Below are 18928 nucleotides of genomic sequence, written 5' to 3'. Positions count from 1 at the left end.
GCTGTATTAATGATGTGCTGCTCTCACCTCATGAACAAAAACATTTCCCTACTAGAAATGGCAGCTAACTTAATTATGTAGTTTATAAGAAAAATAGAGGGGAAAAGGGGAAAACAACAACAGCTCAGCAGTTTCCTGTAATTCAGTAATTTTCAGCTTTGCATCTGTGTGGAAACTCTGGACTCCTACAGAGTTGCCACGTTCCCCCCCAGACAGAAGCTTTGTACTTCAACTGCTGCAAAACCATCAACAGCAGCAGCAGAATGCATGGGGGTCAGCGAGGATCCTGCCACTGTTACTCTTCAACACCCACCTCTTCGTGTTTGCATTGAATACGTACTTTTTGTGTGAAAAGCCAGTTAGTATCTTGGTTATTTTTCCCTCACTTAGTGAATTAGGGGGTCTCTCTCACTAATAGGACTTTTCATTTTGGAGGCTAAGCACTCTAGCATAATGCCCCATTGACATGTACGGCTTTTTACACAAACAGGAATCTATGAATAATTCACATGGCGTGAGCTGAATTGCAGGGAAGGGAAAGGAGACAAAGAGCTTATGATTCCTTTGTGTGTGTCCCTTCCTTTCTCTCTTCAGTCAATTCCAAATCCCTACTTCCCTTTGCTATCCTTTTCGTGGCAAAGAGGAAAGACTTTGCTGCTGGAATCATCATGCTTTAGGACCCAGGCTCCTTTCCCAGACTATGCATGCAGCTCCCCAGTTATAGCCCAGGGAGGTGCAATTATATACATGATTAAGAGGAACCAGGACTCCATGTGGCGCTGCTGAATATGACTATGAGATTCAGCTTACATATTCAGCAAGTTCCTGGTGTTACCTCTACCAGGAACATACTAGGTGGACTTAGGCAATCTCACCTTTAGTTCCCCATGTGTAACATGGGTGACCTTGGGCCAGTCACCATCTTTCAGTCTAACATACCTTACAGGAGGATAATATGGAGATGAGGTGAGCTATGTAGGCCACCTTGAGTTCCTTGTATAAAAGGTGAGATACAAAGCAAAAATAAATGATGAGATAAAAATAATACTGTGCATCCTTATAGGATTGCTATGAGAATTGCAACAATAAAACATAGGGCAATTGCTGTAAGCACTATATAAATGCTAAGCATGATTAATATTAATTTCTTCCAACTATAATTACCGGTACTATTGCAAATAGTTAGCTTGCTGTATGCACATATGAGAAAGGTGGGGGATTTGCTTTATGGAGCATGGGACTCCATGGGTAGAGATGAATCAAACTTCTGGGGGCCAGGAATATAACCAGCCTATCTTGGGATGCACAGCTCTAATTTATCTACTTTAAGAAAACTCTGTGATGGTTAAAAAAGCATTTTCACAACCTAGCTTTATTTGTCCCTATGGTTAAGAGGAAAGCCTCTGGGCTTATTTCAGTCATATGAAGTAATTCCTATTTAGCAGAGACACACAACCTGTTTGATTATCTCTGAAAAGACAGAGACAATTAGAAGTTACTTTCAACTTGTCAAAATTAACCATAGGTTAATGTTCTAGCTATAGTGTCTGACAGCACCACGGAGACCTGTGTGAATGTTTAACAGAAAGGAATACAACAGACAGAGAAAGTTACTATTTGTTATTATTAACCTAATGGTGAATTCAGATGCTGAGTTTTATGCCGTGCAGTGATCTCTATTTAACATAACCCATTGGTGGCAAAATTGTCTGAACCAGTTCAAGGGCATCACATTTCACTTGGTTAAAAAAAACACTCCTCTGAAGTGCATGGGCCTCAGTAATTCAACTAATCGGGACCTCCTTTGCCCATGACTTATACCACATGATCATCATGGTAGGAGATTAGTCATCTGAAACAGTTATAAAAGGAAATGCTCATATAAGCATCCAATAACCCTAAAACATTAGGTAAGGAGATGTTTCTGATGCTCACTATTATGCAAGTCTGCAGATTTTGAATCTTTAAGAGCTTTCATAACTGCAATTGATAGGTTTAGCAATCAAGACAGTAGTGAGCCCTGAAACATCACCATCAACCTATACAAGTAATGGAAAACTCATTCTCTAAGTGCCAGTATTTAAGTAGCCAAAACAGCACTAACCACACAGACAAGGGAGGTATCACTAGCATTACTGGGGACTCAAAACAGGCCAATGAAGGCTGAGTGGCCATACAGTGCTGGCTTACTGTTTGGGGGATGGAGACTAGGGAAAGGGGGAAATAAAATGGGCTGAGGTACCCAAACTGGCTGCCATACTGGGGGGGGGATTAAGGTTAATAAATAACCCCAAATAGTGTTGTAAATAACTCATTTTGAGTTAATTGTTGAATTTATTAACTTCATCTATAATATGGCCATTCTGAAAGCTTTAGCCGCATCTGTTCACCAAATTTCAGCATCCTGATTATTCTTAGTTGAAAGGTATTTATTTTTTAAAAGTTGCAAATAGGCAAAATACTGTTAATAAGCAGGCTTATGAGTTTATCTCCCCTACATGCAATCGTCATGGAAAACTAATTAACAAGCTTAAACTGGGAGATTAGGTTTAAATTGAACAAACGTTTTCTAGCCAAAGAAATAAGTGAGTAGCAAACAGATTAAAGGCTGTCACACTTGTCTATTTTTAAATGCACTATATAAAACAGAAGATACAGCAAGTGCCTTCTTTAAAGGCAGAAGTAAAGACTACTTGGCACTTAAGTGTCTTCTACTCTTAATATCCTTTTTCATTTTATATTGAATATCAGAAGGTGGAGAATGAACTGCAGACGTGTGTCAATTTTACTCAGTATAAAATATATTTAGCACATATATTTGAAGTAGGAAATACCTTGAATGGATGCTGTTTCAAGGTACCTATGATGGTAATAGGGACACGGGTGGCGCTGTGGGTTAAAGCCTCAGCGCCTAGGACTTGCCGATCGAAAGGTTGGCGGTTCGAATCCCCGCGGCGGGGTGCGCTCCCGTCGTTCGGTCCCAGCGCCTGCCAACCTAGCAGTTCGAAAGCACCTTCGGGTGCAAGTAGATAAATAGGGACCGCTTACCAGCGGGAAGGTAAACGGCGTTCCGTGTGCTGCGCTGGCTCGCCAGATGCAGCTTTGTCACGCTGGCCACGTGACCCGGAAGTGTCTGCGGACAGCGCTGGCTCCCGGCCTATAGAGTGAGATGAGCACACAACCCTAGAGTCTGGCAAGACTGGCCCGTACGGGCAGGGGGTACCTTATGATGGTAATAACAATAGGTGTCACATTAAAGCATGAACTTTACTTGTTGTAATGTCTGATCCCAGACAAACTGTAGTTAATCTTAACTATGGTCTGAACAATCCAACTCCAGGAGGAGGGGGGAATTAAAGCCTATGGCTTACAGTGTCTTGTTCTCAAAGCACAACAACTGATTGGCTAGAAGATACCTACTAATTTATTTATCTTTATCTTTTACTAATTTAATTTACAAGCCCTCACTACTGACCAAGGGTTTGGTATCATAGAAATTTTAATTGTCTACAATTGCTTGAGGTGCTGTGATGTAACTGACTGTTCAGTAACATTCTAGTAAGAGGCAAACAATTAGCACAAAGAGACCAAGGGCAAAGCAAACTTTGTACAGCTGATGTGTGAAGAGCCATAAGAAGGCAAATTTCGGAAATACCCTTTGCTTCCTAAGTGATATTTGAGGGTGTGATTGCTAGATTAGGGCGGGGGTGGTGGAACAAAATGCTTTTCCTGACAGTGGCTCTAGCATACACATTTGTTACTGGCAGGAATCAGAACAACTCTAAAAATTAGGATCATTCCACCAGAATAATTATAATTTTGTTTATTATTAAATAATTAGTTTCCTGGTCCAATTCAAAGTGATGGTTTCGATCTATAAAGTCTTAAATGGCTCAGTACTGCAAAAGCTCAAGGACTGCCTCTCCCAATATGAAACAACCTGGACCCTGCAATCATCATCAGAGGCCCTTCTTCATGTGCCTCCCCTGTCAGAGCTTTGGAAGGTGGCAACACAAAAACAGGCCTTTTCTGCAGTAGCTCCATGCATGAGGAATGCTATCCTAAGGGAGGTTTGCCTGGAACCTTCGTTACGTATCTTTAGGCAAAAACATTCCTTTCCTCCCAGGACTTTGGCTAGTGAAACAATCTGTAGCCTTTTAACCTGGTGGGCATTGTTTTTGTTTGTTACTATTGTATGTATTTTTGTATTTTTATATTGTAAACCACCCTTTATTCCTCAGATGAAGGGCAATATAAAAATTTAATAAATATTAATTAAACAATAAATATGAACAATTGCTATCCTATATTCCTAAACTTCGCCATTGACATCCAGTTACATAACTGGAACAGGAAGTATTAGCATGGTTGAGAGAAACCCAATGTTTGCAGAAGTAGAAAAAAGCAAGCAAAAAAATCTCCCCATCCCAAAACCTAGTCCACTGAGGACCCTTTGTCACAGGCCAGATAACACTGAATGCAACTGGGGGGGGGGGGCTAAAATGGAAATTGGGCAGAACAGAGCTAATGGAATATACCAGAAGCATGACTGCCTGGCTGGAAGGAAGCCTTCTTGCCTCTAATAGCTTCTCTGACTCCACTTGTTAACCACATTGGCATCCTCTTCACACTCATGGTATCTTTCCTGAGCTTCTAAGACTGTATTTTTATACAGCTCCCAAGCATTCTGGAGTGATCTGATCTGACCTTCTTGACTTTGCCTTTCAACTTCCATTTTATCAAGCCACTCATTCTGGGGAAGTCTCAGTTTGTGAAATCAAATGTTACTGTGTCAGATTTTCTTGGTGATTGACCAAGAAATATGTAGTATATTTAATTTAAGAACACTATGATCTCTGTTCCCAGTTGGCTTAACAACACTTACATGTTGCAGCAGAGGTAACGGTGTCTCATTGGCTCTCTGCAGTCCACCTCAGTTAACCCACACTGGCTTGGACTCTTCTAACATTAGCATACGTATAAACACAGAGAATATACAAGACTCACTCTTCAAGTGTCTTTGGCACTTCCATTTTGATCTACGATGCTTTCTCCTCTCTCAACTGCAATCATGTGCTCCTGCATTCACAGTGCTGAGTTGTATACCTCCCACATTTAAATTTTCATTAATTTTATCATCGTCATTCGAGTGAGATTTGCTCCAAACCCTATTCAGCTCCTGTGGGCTTTTCCTCCCCCCCCAACAGTTTAAAAGCTGCTCTGCCAGAGCATCACAGCCACAGAGCCACCCCCCAGCCAAGCACCAGCTTACTGTTGCCACTGCCGCCACCACCAAGGGAGAGAGGTAGGAGGGTACCTGGAGGGTCAAGGAAGCCGCAAGGAATTGCATGGCCTAGCCCAGGCCCGACCCCGAGCTTACCTCCCTGGCAGCTAGTGCAAAAAGAGCACCCCAGGAAAAAATAAACACAACATGGCCACTCCCTTGCTGAAAAATTATTATTTTATTTTTTTCTTTGAAGAACTGTAATAGCGTCCATGCAGGAGGCCTGAACCACTGAAGGTCACTCCCTGGGACTGCTGCCTTAGGCCTAACCCAAGGACCCAACATCCAGGTCCTGTGGGCCCCGCAGTGAAATTAAAACTGCCTGTGAGTCAAGGCTTTGGCATTGCCACGTTTTGCCATGTGTCTTTGTTGATAGGAAGTGGTAAGAGAATTCCTCTTCTAGAGCATAGTATGACGGGGCTTCAGTGGACCTTAGGATGGAATCATAAGGAATGGTCTCAGGGTCGGTAGGCCCAACTCTCTGCTCACAAGGTTCCCAGAAATATGAGAGAGCCCTGCTCTGCCAGACTGTCACAAGGCCATCTGTTTCGGGTTTTGATTTTTTACATGGCTGGAGGACTGGGAAGGGCATTTATGTCTACTGGGATGCTACCTAGCAAGGCTAGGAGTATACAAAGCTGCCTAATACTGGGTCAAGGAGCCACTGGTTTACCTAATTCAGTGTTGTCTACTCTGACAGGCAGTGTTCCTAGGGGTTCAGAAAAGAAGGTATTTCTTATCCTACCTGGAGATACCAGAGATTGAACCTGGGATCTTCAACGTGCAAAACAGATGTACACCAACCTATGATCCTTCCCCATCAGGCAAAATGTGAGGAAGAGGAGGTATCACATAGGTCACCAAGGAGAAGGATGAGCAAAAGGGGCTAAGTGTTCCGTACAGGAGGCAGGCTATTGCTCCATGCAGAACATCTCCTAACTGGCTAGTGTGCCTGGTATAGCAGTCCAACCCTTTTTGAGTGTGCAGTTGTCACCTGGATTCAAACAAGGGGCCTCGAGGATGTAAAAAGGGAGTAGGGAACTGAATCCACCCAGAGGACGGGCTCCAGAACTGGCCCACTCTCCAGTTAATTTTGACATTTGGTTGACATGTGGGATACCATATGAGACAGTTCAAGGTGTGGGAGTGGCCAAAGGCTCATCTCCAGCCTTAGAGCTGTGATGTTTAGAAAAAAAGATGTCTTACTGCTTAGATTGGAGATAAAAAAATATCCACACCTGTCCTCATGTGACTGACATATAGGCCTGATTTGTACAAAATGACCACATGGCCCAAATTCAGAGGACTGACATGCTAATCAGACTTGTGCATGAAAGGTTCTCCACAGCTAATATAGAAAACAAGCTGCTTGGGTTTAGGGTTTATCTTGCAGTCCCAGTGATCGTAACATCTGATCCATGGGCTGCAGTGGGATGATGTCAATGACCCATGGTTTGTCTGATGCCTGTCTTGCTGCTGAAGTTGAGTGTGAACACTTTGTGGAGCTCGAACTGTGGGTTGGGAATCCCAGGAGCTCCCTCTTTTGCCATGATTATGATTTTATGTTATTTTGCCAGGCATGCAAAAGCTGAGTAGGAACATATTTGCCCCTTCCTCCTAATGGGGCTCAAACTCCCATTATGTGCTTCCTAACCTTATGTAGGGAGCTGCTGAAGAACGATTGCAGCAGTTAGTGTGTGCCTGTCTTATTGGATGTTTTGGCCACTTCACTTTAATTCTTGGCAACAGTGACTTCCCCTCATTTGGTCTTGAAACTTTGTCCTAGGGAGGGCTGTGTCCTGTTCTCTGGAGGCCCAGGAAACTACGTCAGTGTTGTTTTGCATGGACTGTCCTCCCTCCCTTTGTATGTGCTGTTCTTCCAAAAAAAGTGGTTGTGAGTGACATACAAGGATTCAGACTCCAGCCTATAAGGATGCATGGGGCCAGAAGCAGCAGAGATATTGGTGGCTGTGCAACCAGGGCAGATGAAGTGGAAATACTCTAGCAGTATCTTACATGTAGTGTGTGCTGGAGGCATATCCTCACCATCCTATGTTCATCCCTCTGAGTGGGATGGCATACGTGTGTTGCTGTCAGCACAGTTCTCTGTGTATGTATGTTGTTTTGACACCGTGTTGTTTTCTCCTTGTTGTACGTTCCCTGTCCCTCTGAAGCTGACCACACATAGAACATAGTGGTCATCTGCCAACCTAGTATTGGCATATCTCCATTCATGGTGTATTAAGAGTATAAAATTGCCATATAAATGCAGTGAAGCTATAACATACAGCTGGAATAGCTAACATAGTCCCCTTTAGACATTGTTGGATTCCCAGCTGCCGTACATCCCCCACAGTATGGCCAATGATAAGAGTTTAGACCAAAACATCTGCCGGGCACCACATTGGCTACCCCCACCACTGTCATTGCCATCAGAACATAGGAAGAGCCTGCTGGATCAGACCAATGGCCTATCTAATTCAGCATCACAGTGGCCTACCAGATGCCTGTGGCAAACCCATAAGCAGAGTTAGAGCACAGGATCCTACGGCTTCCAGTAACTGGCATTCAGAACCATTACTACTTCCAACTGTGGAGACAGAGCATAGTCATCATGGTTAGTAGCTATCAATAGTGCTCTTCTCTACGTCAAGTAGATGAGTTCCAAGCATTGCCTCCATGACAAATAGCCTTGGGAATATATATGCTGTTCTGAGCTCTTTGTAACAAATAGTATATTACATGGGTTGGTTGCTGCTATCTTGTTTTTAAAAATTGAGATATTTTTAAAAAGATAACATTTCTTTTGTATACTGAACACTACTGGAAAATCCAACTGCGCAGGTATAACTGCATTTTTCCTCATGATCGTAATAAGCATTATGTAACCTTGGTTTAAAAATTCAATTGCAGCCAAAATATAGGAAAACAAGTTTTTACTGTACTCCAGAGTAACTTGAGGTTATTATAATTCAAAGTGAAGAGGACAGAATAACTTATTCTGGTTAGTTTTACTTGCATGCATATCCCACAAGAAATATGCAATTTGTGAACAACAGCAGACCAAATTCTTTACCAAGACTCCATTCTACAAACTAATGCTTATAAGTGGAACCCTGTGCAGTACCTGGGATTTCAACAGGATTCAACATGGACACAACCACTAAAGATAAAAGTGGTATAACTGTAATTAAATAAAATAATAAAACGAACTCCATTCTATTCCTCCTCCCATTATTTACCCACAGTAGTCAGAATTACATGTCCAAAATACGGTCAGTATTCATTGGACAGTTGGGGAAGGGGTTGGCCCACTTATTTCATCTATTTTTCCCCTGCAAACCTCCAGTCAAACCATACTCATAGAGCCATGAAAATAAATGGACTTAAGTTGTGACTAATTGAAATCCATCAGTTTCAACAGGTCTACTCCACATATGGCTTGGTGGATGCTAGTCATAATAAAAAAAAGGTGTATGAGCTTAAAGTTTATAATATTTTTCTCAGCCTTGTCCAAACACCCAGAATTCCTAATAACTGAATTCATCAGAAATCTATCCTGTTAATGTTTTCTCTTGCAAGAGTACTTTTCTCTGATGTTCTCAAATTTTGCTTCCAACTGTGATGCTGTCATCCCTATTCAAACATCTGAAAGAAAAAACCTTGCCATACAGCTGAAAATATATGAATCTGCTACTTTATCATGGGATATAAATTAAGCTGCTGAAGACCGAGAATCTGAAGTGCCCACCCATAAAGGCAACCAACCTGTGCATCTTTGCATGCTTTGGCCTTGCCTCCTTCAAAACAGCTTCCACTGGGGCCAGGTAATTCTGCCACTTCTCTGTAATCTACAACTGGATTATCCAATCACTCCCAACGCAGTGGGAATTATAATCCCTCAGAGAATGTCCATGCTGCATCTCTGCATTAGTTGTTGCTCTGGCACTAGCCTCTTTTAATCAATATGTACATCTAGAATATAGTGGTTCACACAGATTGCTAGAGGATAGAGTCCTTTGAGGCAGATACTATTTACACATCCTAAAAGCAAAGTTTTCAAGGATAAAGTTACAATTCTAATGTTATTTTTTTAAACAGCACCTCAGAAGACAAGGGAATCAGACAAGTTTAGAAAACAATGTACTATAGGACAGAATTAACAAGTTAGACAGAAATACTTTTCTGGAAATAAATTTCATAAACCTCTTTCATCTGGCCTTTGAGTTTGTATATACTTTTCCCTTTATAGGAAAAAGACCCTGAATCATGATACCTGAATGCAGAAGGTCTTCAAGTTTAAACCTGTGCTCACAATGAGCCTGTAGCCTGGAAGAGTTTATTTATTTATTAACATTTTTATTTAAAGAAACATTGACATTGCAATAAAGATCAGTGGGAACATTCAAACAACTGCTCCTGTTCCTTTATATAAATGCTTTTCATATTTGAGGTAAGAACAAATAGGTACTGTACAGCAAATTTCTCATAATTACAAACCAATTTCACAATCTGTAGGTCCATGAGCATAAGGACAACAAGCTTGGGAATTATCTGGTTGCATTGGACAAGTTCCTAGTGACAAAGCCTATCATTATACGTGTCATCGCCTGGCAGTTTCAGAATCAGTGCCAAATACCACTGAACAAAGTAATCTACTATCTATGAAGTGGGGGAGACATTATGCCTTTTAAAGATATGCCACCTTCTCTTATCTGTTTCTGAATGTACCATTTTTCGAAACAAAAAGTTTTCAAGCATCCTAACAAATGTATTTGAGGACACCTTCTTGTGTATTAGCATAGTTTTCACGAACAGCATTCTATAGATTTGCCCTTTGCTGAATTCCAAAGAATATGTTTTGCTCCTATACCAATAGATATTGATCCAACAAAGACCATCACCTTATCTATTCTATATAGCCTACTTCCACAAAGTGAAAACCACGAAGTAAAGCAATGGTCATTGGTTCCAATGGCTTTAAAACATTTCATTACAGCAGAATTAGATCATCGTGGAGGATAAGTCTCCAGAATCCATGGATAATTATGTCTATCAAAAGCTATTAGCCATGACAGCTATCAGAACCTCCAGTTTCAGAGGCAGTATGCCTCAATACTAATTGTTATTAGTTATTGCCATCATGCCCTGTCTGTCAGGCACAGGAACTTTTGAGCGGTGTGCACCGTAATCAAAACACTTTAGACTGTGGTCTAATGCAATGTGTGAACAAGACATTTGTGTACACCCAATATGCAATGCAAGATTATTTAGTTCACAATTTCAATGGCCTCTTTTACAAAACAACTTTGTTTTGGCAACAGCATCATTGTGTGTTATTGGCATTCATCCATTATAAATATTTGCCTGTTAGCTGCCAAATGAATCAGAACACAAGTAATTTTTGGTGAGACCTACAAAACCATGTCTGTTTTCAGTTTCCAAATTCAGGCTTTATGGTGCTATTTTTACATGAATATCAATTTATCATTCATATGCTTTGTAATAACAAAAAGTGCTAAACTTAAGACTGCAGAATGAAATACCTTTACTTGGAGCTAAGATTTATGAGTAGAACTTTCTTTTTAAATGACTTGTCCACAATTTAAATTCATTTTTAAATGTATTTTCAATAATAATTCACAAGCTTTTTTCAGACTTCCTATGTATTTAAAATATTTTGCAGTGCTGCAAGATAAAGTTTGCAATTTACTGAGGAGTAAAAGCCACATAACTCAGTAAAACTTACAGTGCAATGCACCTGAAAGTAAGGCCCCAAACATAAGCATACAAAAAAAGAAACAAGTCACCCTTAATGGGACCGACTTCTTAGTAAGCATGTACAGGATCAGGATGCAAGTGCAGTCGGTTTTAGACTTATACCAGTGATTCAGTAAGTCCTACTGACTACAGTAATTTCTGTTTTAAGACATATTCCCCTCTTTTGGTACTGTTTCTCAAACATTTGTAACTTTACTTCAAGTGGTTACAAGTAAAGGTGTCTCAAGATTCTGTTGTATTCATCTTTTAATATTTCTTGTCCAACTTGTAGCACAAGATCCCTAGAGAGCGAGGCAATCTTTCAAGCACAACTACAAAATTACTGAGTAAAGAATAACAGGAAAAGAACAAAACAGGTTGTAAATAGATCTGTTGTGGTCAATAGGGCCAATTCCCAAGTAAGCATGTACAGGATTGCAACCTTCCCGTTCAATTAGTCATTGTAGAGCCTAACAAGTCACCTGATTTGAAGAGACTTAGGTCAAATGAATTCTGCACAGAATCTTGCTGAATGGCTGAAAACTTATGAACAGTTACATGAAACATTGGAATCAGAGGGGCTAACATTAGAGTAACCATTAGAAAGGCTTTATGTCCATATAGCAATTCCCCTCCTTACAGTGTAATATGCATCCAAGGAACTCTTACCACACATTTGCTGCAATGAACTGTTATAAATGGTAGTATAAAGCTTTCAAAACCTTCCCATTAATGTCTGAAATAATGTAAAATATTTAGCACCATCTCTACCCATTCCAAATCCTGTAAGATGAAGGCTCTGCTGTTCAGTGTTTAATATTCACAAACTGTATCTGAATTTAAAAGCAGTTCAGCCTTTTTAACTGGAACAACAGACACAACAGTTGCTAACAATCCTCAACTTTAATGACTTTCATTATCAATTATGTACTTCATTTCATTATATTTATCTCTTGCCTGTTCTAAACTTAAGAGTAGCACTTTAGCCTCACAATAACCCCACAAGGTGACCTAAAGCCATCTAGCAAAAGCCAATCCACCCTTTATGCCACAGGTATAGATGCAACATGTATATTTGCAAAGGCAAACATCATTAAAGCATCAAGGGGATACTGTGTTTGTAACCACACAGGGACACAAGCCAAGAGAGTCTCAGTTGGTCAGGGCTGTACTACACCTTTTGAAATGTACAATATTTTCACAGCTAAGAGTTCCAAAACATCATCTCCCACCCAGCCATCCAAACCAAATAACCTAAACAGCAGGATCTGCTTGGCTTCCTTAAAAAGTAGCAGGTGGAAGAGAAGAGAGTGCATTCCCTGTATTTAACAACTGGTGCTGTCCCGATATGGCCGCTAGATGACAGAGATATACAGAAGCCAACGAGAATAAGAACAATCCAGGAAACAATATACCGATAAATGCTAACGAAACTGGAATGGGTGAAAAGAGCCAAGAGGTGTGGAAAGCAGCAAAGGATACACATAACTACAGCATGTACTTTACACAAACAGCATTGGAGTGTTTCCCTGAGGCTGGGAACCTTCGGGTCACACATACAACCCCCCAGCTTTGCGTCCCAGACCAAAGGGCCACCCACCTCGGGACACCTCCATCCATCCCACCCACCCACCGGGCCTCGTCATCCTGACAACACAAGGTCGCGAAAAGGGGGACCGAGAAGAAAATTAAGCCATCTTGAGTGCACAATCCCTGCGAACAACTTCCGTGAAGGGGGAAAGAAAACGCCTACCGACGGCATAGCAGGAGAGGAAGGGAGAAGAGGCCGTAATGGGAGGGGGTGTCTCCCATCATCCCCAAACCCCTCAGTCTGAAGCTGTGAATGCCTCTCAGTCCACAGGTAAAGCGGGGAGGCACTGAGCTCACAGGCTGGAGGTGGGGGAGAGGGAGGGGAGAACGGAATCCCCCTCCCCTTCGAAGGATATAGGGCAGGACCCCACCCACCGCACCCCCTCCCTCCCCCTAAGCGAGGCTGCTGCACCTGCTGCCAGCCTTCCCCTTCTCGCCGCCCACCCTTCGCAAGCCAGGCCTACCTTGAGCTCCCCGCCCTGCCTTTTAGACGCCCCCTCCCTCGGCCTCGGCCTCGCCGCAGGCCCAGAAAGAAAAGCCTTCTTTCCCCCACCCCGCCCCCGCGGGCCCAGCTCCTCTACCGAGGCAGCCCGAAGAACACACAGCAAGCTCCTCACCAGCTAGAAAGGCGACGGCTCCTCGCCTAAGATGGCAGCCAGTCCAAGTCCAACCTGAGGCGGCTTCTGTCCAAAGTCAGGCGCGCGAAAGACGCACGCGCACAACAAAGGCGGAAGGAGAAGGAGAAGCGAGCGGGCGCGAGGCAGAAGGCGGGAGCCGGGAGCGACGAGGAGGAGGAGGAGGAGGCGTACGCAGACGCAGGAAAAAAACCCGGCGGGACTACAATTCCCAGCACACCGTGAGAGAAGCCCGGCGCGCTCCGACTGGCTCCTCAGAGAGAGAAAGGCCTGGTTCAGTTCCACTCGCCAATGCCTGGCTTTCTCATTGGCTCTCGCTTTTGTTTCTGTTTACTCGAAAAAAGGGGTGGGTTGGATCCAGGGGAAAGGACTTCTACAGGTTTCGTCCTGTTCTTAAGGTGGTGCCTGAAGGCTGTCAACTCTGCAGTTGAATTTAGCCAATTTCTGTTTCGAACTGTGGGGGAAACCGCTGTGGTTGACACGTGCCCCTGACTCATTTGCAAAAAACAGCAAGAGTCCTGGGGACTTAACACATTTATTATGGCACGAGCTTCTGTGAACCACGGTCCGTGCATCATGTTCTGATTTATAGGGGACCCTGTCCTCAATGTTATGTTCTTTAAGTATTCTATAAAGGTAAAGGACCCCTGACCACTAGGTCCAGTCATGACCGACTCTGGGGTTGTGGCGCTCATCTCGCTTTATTGGCCAAGGGAGCCGGCGTTTAGCTTCTGGGTCGTGTGACCAGCATGACTAAGCTGCTTCTGGCGAACCAGAGCAGCACACGGAAACGCCGTTTACCTTCCCGCTGTATTTATCTACTTGTACTTTGACGTGCTTTCAAACTGCTAGGTTGGCAGGAGTTAAGTATTCTAGAAACACACAATTACAAGTGTATAGAAAACTCTGCAAGCATTAGGCTGACCTTCGCCCAGTTATTTGTTGCTGAGATGGAAGGTAACACTGTAAGGAATTTATTTTATAGAATTTCCAGTTGGTTTGCTAAGGTCAGCTCTGAAATCTTCGTGTCAGGAGTGATTTGTGAGACCACCCCGGGGCTCAGAAAAACCTGCCCTTTTCTGGTATAATGAAACCCAGCTTGCCTTAGCACAGAAGAAGAAGCCAAGTGGCAGTTTGAGGTGATCTGTGTGAACTAATATAAAAATATAGTTTGATTTTTCTCCTTGTTTAGTTACTTGTCCATTTCTAACTATTTGGATCTGTCATGATGATATCCAAACATAACTACTGTATCTGTGAAGAGGTAATGCAAATGTATAAAATTTACATTAAATGTGTTTCTTACAACATACTGGCCCATAGTCTTTCAGTAGCTATTTCATATCAATTTGTATGGACGAAAGCAGGATTGTGTTGTTCCCCATACAATGGAATGGATATTTGATGGGACCAAACAGGAAAATAGCCTGTTTTATTATTTAAGTTTACATCACTGACAGAAAGAGTGAAAGGCAGAGGAGTCCTGAACATCCTTCAAAAGAGCAATCTAGTTATAACACAACAGCAAAAAAGCAGTACAAAGAAGAAAAAATGGCTAACTGAAGTAACTGGAAATCTTAAGGACATGGGAGAGAGGGTGTGATATCTCTGGCTTATGTTGTGCAGTTACACCAGTAAAGTTGGCTCTACAAGACAGCGCTACCTTTCCAGGAAGTATCCACCCTGAGAAGTACTGGTGTGCATAGAAAAACAGTTCTGACACATTGATGAATGTCAGTATTTGTAGTGCTAACAAACACCACATCACAAAGTAGCAACAATACTCCTCTGATCAAGCCCTGCACCTGCCATTCTCCAGATCTCTTATATGTATTGCTTCAGTAGTAATTTTAACACTGTCTATGTATTGTATTTTATATGAAGACAAATTCAGTGTAGTAATGTAGTGATTAGAACAGAGATATTTTATTAGTAAGCAGGCACCACATATATGTACGACATCAGTCAACTGACCTTAACATTCTCTGACAATCCTAAGTGACAGACTTGATCTTAAGATTCTATTCATCTTAAAGATAACTGCAACATCTATCTACAGTATATCCCTACTGTCTGTGTGACAGTTTCTCCTGCAAGTTTCAAAGATCTCTGAAGCCTTGGTAACACTGAGCAGGGCCTTTAGTGTGGCTGTCCTGTTCTGTGGAACAGCATTCCTGTCAATATATGACAGGTACTCATTATCTTCACTTTCCGGATATAAATTAAGACTTTTTTTCCCCAACAGGCTTTGCCAGCTGGATAAATAGTTCTTTACCAGAAGTATCTACTTTGCTGGGGTTTTAGTTTTGTTTTAAATTTAGTTGCTGTGTATTTATGTTTTCAACAATTTTTAATAATATTATGTGTAAATCACCTTGAAATAGTTGTTTACAAGGTGATTAATAAATGAATAGTGATGGTGGTGGTGGTGGTGGTGATAAGCAGTAACATTGCTGGTTTGGAATTTTTTGTGATTTAGTAACTGGACTTAAATGCCTTATTATATGCTGCTTGCTATTCTTGCATACTAAAACCTCTTCTGCATACACCCAAATTTCTAGGGAATTTTATATGCTGCTTTACTGCCTGTACATTGATTTAAAATGAAACAGTCTCTAATAAAAAGATTTGTGTAAGCAGAGCAGACTTTGGACTTTTTCTCTGAAGACGTGTTATTTCTGCATGACAGAGTTTTGCTTTTGTTCTTTACCATGGTGTTCCTGTTGTACCTTCCTGTTTTTCTTTCCTGCTTTTTTTTCAGCAGACATCATAAGGAAGAGCAGAGACCTTGAAATTATCCATCAGCAGTTGGCACCTGGACAGTAGATTGAGTAGCCACACAGGTCACCTCAGCGCAGACTGTCTCACTATAGTAAGATGTATTGAGTTTCTATTTACATAACAGTAATTCTGAGTTTCCATTTATGCTTCTAAATTAGCGTATGCAAACTTAAGCAAATAATTGTCCTCTTTTTCTTACGATGCTTTCCCTCTTTTTTGGCAATGTGTAGTTTACTCAGTGCTTCCCCCCGGGGGTACTCAAGGGCACATAGTACCGGCCCTACTTTTGTTGTTGTTAAAAAGTATGACACTTACTGTAACAACTTCATGGTGAGTACTAGCACTTAGTTTTCTAGGAAAAAACCACTGGTTGTACTTACACCACACAGTGAGACAAGCACTTCTCACATGCATAAATATTCTCTTTTTTACTTTGCTATTATGATGTGATGCTAACATTTTTAACATAACTTGAGTATAAAAAGCACAGTAACTCTACATCATAATATATAGTCAAATAAAATCAAATAATTAAGTATCGCACCTCTGTCAGATTGGTACTTTTTATTGGTGCTGCACCAACAATGCATGAAGACTGCTGCAATCATCTTCTTTACCAATTGTGAGATGGGTGAAGTGTGAAACCTTCCCACACAATATGAAACTTAATTATACTTCATCCTTGATCTGAAGGAGTAACCTCTGTAGCTGTGATTGAATTTGCACTTCCACATGTTCCCGAAGTTGCCAGATGTTCTTGTGCAATTTCTTGATGATTAGACTTGAATAGCAAGATTTCAGTCTGGCAGATTTAATATTATGCTTCCTAAGCTCTTCCTGAAGAACCAGGAACAGAAGCAAATGGATAAAATATTGGCTTTGAACGCAGGAATGTCAGATTCATATTTTCACTCGGTCAATTATTTATGCAGGTGGTTTTGAGTAAGTTTGTTTTGTAGAACTTATCATAATTCAATAACTAATGTAGAGTTGCTATAAAATTAAAAGAGGTAATGACTGCAAAGCACTTTCTATATCAAAATGTTGAAATCTTGATTAATAGAGTGTGCAGTTCTTGTTTACGCTCCCTCTTCTTTGTCTTAGTCCAAACATGTTTGACTTGTAGCAGGGATGTCCAACAGGTCGATCACGATCTACTGGTAGATCCCCTGGAGGTTTGGGTAGATCACGGTTGATCGCTGGCTCCCTTTCCTCAGCCAAGTTTGAGAACATGCTGCCACCCAAAAGAGTGGGCAGATGCTTATTAACTCTCACATTTTAAATTCCATTTTAGCTACTCCTGCTCACTATCAGATGAGTCAAAAGAGAAAATAATAGGCCTTGCGATACATAGTAAAGCTGTGTATTCAGGACAGAGGTGATTATCATTTCCTGAAGAACAAGTAAGGTGATTTGAAAACATAGGTAATTAGATTGATCTGGTTATTATAAATATGTCAGCAATGATCAGGTCTCCTTCCACAATTTGGAAGATGAACAAAAAAAATCTAGGAGGGGAAATGACACCATCTAGAATCTATGTTGCTTTCAGAGGCCTCAACCAATTAGTAGCGTGCGGTGAATTTTTTCGTAGGGGAACAGTTAGGGCCAGACATCAGTTTATGAGGACCATGGGGGGTGGGGAACACTACACGCATGATTTCATGACGGCCTGACATTGTGCATGTGAGCATTGTGCCTGCCTCCCTAAGCCGGGCAGAAGCTTCCTGGGCTTTGGGAAGGAAGCACCAGGCTTTAATACTCTAATTTACCAGGAACATTTAAAGGACTAGCCTGGTCCCCCTAGTCTACTGACTGCACGCCACTGTTACCAATTCATTTGGCAAAGGGCCTAATCCAAGTCCACATGAGAGAACCTCCTTCCTCTCTCAAGGAAAGGAGAAGAGGGATTTCTCATATTGCCCTTCTGAGCTTTGGAGATCTCAGCAATGAGAAACTGCTCATTTCCGATTCCTAGTTGGGAGAAGAGAGAAGGTGGGTCCCCTATGGCATGCTGCTGAGCTTCAGGAGATTCAGAATCACTCTATCCTGAAGCAATATAAATACTACACACACATGTATACACATTTCCAAAGTGAGATTGAGACCTGATCTTTCCTAGGATAAACCCATCCATCTAATTATTTATTTCAGAATATTTTTATTCTTCCATTTGATGAAATGATCATCAAGGCAGCTTGCAATAGATTGTAATAACACACACATATACATATATAGATAGATAGATAGATATAGATAGATAGATAAACCCACACAACCCAGAAGCCCATTTTTATTAATTGTCTACATTTATATTCCCTCTTTCCTCCAAGGAGCTCAAGACAGCATAGATTATTCTTCCCTCTTCATTTTATTCTCATAACTACCTTGTGAGATCGGCTCAGAGATGGTGATGGACCCATGGTCATGCACTGAGCTTCAGTGGAAGCCTGGTCTCCCAGGTCCTCATCTGACAGTCTTACTACACTGGCTTAGCTTCCTGGCTGATGGCAGAGATCAAAATGTGCTTTCCTTTAAGCTTTCTAGACCTAGGTCAACTGGAAGTTGGAAGAGAGTATCCTTTCTGACAGGTAGGCAAGCAAGGTCCCTGCAATTGTTCCTTCTCTGGTTGATGGATGGGGCCAGATTGCTCTCCCCTTTGCCATGATGTACTTCTTGGAAAGGTGTGTAGCCTCCCAGTGGTCCTTGGTCCCCTGGTCAATGTCAGATGCTTGAACATGCTTCCCTGTCATCCTCCATGTTCTGTGGCATGTTCAGAGGACTTCCAAAAAAGAAGAATGGTGACCACAAATTATGGGAAGCCAGAAATGTGCAGACCTCTGATTTTATGGATGTCTGTGGATCACACTGTCAATTT

General features: G+C 41.7%; 1 protein-coding gene across 1 annotated transcript in view; it reads right to left on the bottom strand.

Annotated features, from left to right (window-relative positions):
* ITCH (itchy E3 ubiquitin protein ligase) overlaps positions 1–13424 on the bottom strand; it is a 48426-nt gene extending 35002 nt beyond the window's left edge. The window contains exon 1 of the mRNA XM_053393954.1: positions 13252–13424. The gene's annotated coding sequence lies outside the window, so the exon portion shown is untranslated. The remainder of the gene's footprint in view (positions 1–13251) is intronic.
* Between the last annotated feature and the right edge of the window lie 5504 nt (positions 13425–18928).

This window comes from Podarcis raffonei, chromosome 6 (assembly GCF_027172205.1).
Source record: "Podarcis raffonei isolate rPodRaf1 chromosome 6, rPodRaf1.pri, whole genome shotgun sequence".
In the NCBI taxonomy this organism is placed as follows: domain Eukaryota; kingdom Metazoa; phylum Chordata; class Lepidosauria; order Squamata; family Lacertidae; genus Podarcis; species Podarcis raffonei.
Note: the sequence above shows the minus strand (reverse complement) of the source record. Positions and strands in the feature narration are given on the sequence as shown.